This window comes from Parus major, chromosome 3 (assembly GCF_001522545.3).
Source record: "Parus major isolate Abel chromosome 3, Parus_major1.1, whole genome shotgun sequence".
Lineage (NCBI taxonomy): Eukaryota > Metazoa > Chordata > Aves > Passeriformes > Paridae > Parus > Parus major.
Window position 1 is genome coordinate 780,387 of NC_031770.1, and position 991 is coordinate 781,377.

Consider the following 991-nt stretch of genomic DNA (forward strand, 5'->3'; position numbering starts at 1 on the left):
TGTCCCTGCCCATGGAATGGGATGAGCTTTAAAATCCTTCCCAAAAACTCAGGGGTTCTGTGGGGATTATCCACAGTGTCCTGCTGAATCCCAGAAGCTTTTTGGGAATTTAAATGCACTTTATGTAAGGAGCTCTTCATGAAGCAGCTCCACCTCTCCTGCTGCCTCTGAGGACCTCAGGTGTCCCAAGAGCTGGCACAGGGACACAGCCAGGTGCCCTTCCACACAGGGAATCCAGGAGGAATTTTTCCATGGATTTTTTTCCATGGAAAGGGTTCCCAGCCAGGCACCTCTCGCTGCGGCGCTTGTGGCACAACCGGTTCCGCTCGGCGGGGAGATTGGCATCGAGTGTGAAGTTCAGGCGCTGTTGACAGAGATTCTGTCAACAAGGAGGTGTTGAAGGACGGGATATTTGTGGAAGAAGTCACCAAGAGGTGAAAGATATCCCCTTCAGGGGCCTTTTCCTGCTCGGCAGGCCCCAGCTCGCTGGGATTTGCCTGGAGAAGCCGGAGGCAGGGATAGGATGGCTCTGAATCCTGGGCCTGCAAGGATTTTCCAGCATCCAGCCGGGATGGAGCAGAACCAGAGCCCTCAGGGAGCAGATCCATGCTGGAAAACAGCCTTGGAGGCTCCCCCCAGATGGTGTTTGGGATTCCAATATCCAAAATGAGGGATAGGGAATTGCGGCTCCATGTGGAGATAAAAGGGGCTGGTGGGAAGGGAGGTTCCTTTTGCTCCCTCCGGCTCTTTTTCCTTTCCCCCCATTCCAAAGTATCCTGGGATGTTTGCTCACACTTCTTGGGCTCATCCTCCCTCTTTTGCAGCCTCCGGAAGGGCTGTGGGGAGCACCCAGAGGCAGGATCCTGGCCCAGCCCTCTCCAGAGAAAATCCCACTGGGCAGATGGACAGGCTGTCTCTGGAGCGCTTTTCCATGTGCTGGTGGTTCCCAAAGGGAAGCGGTTCCTCGGGATGGGGACATGGCCTGGGGACA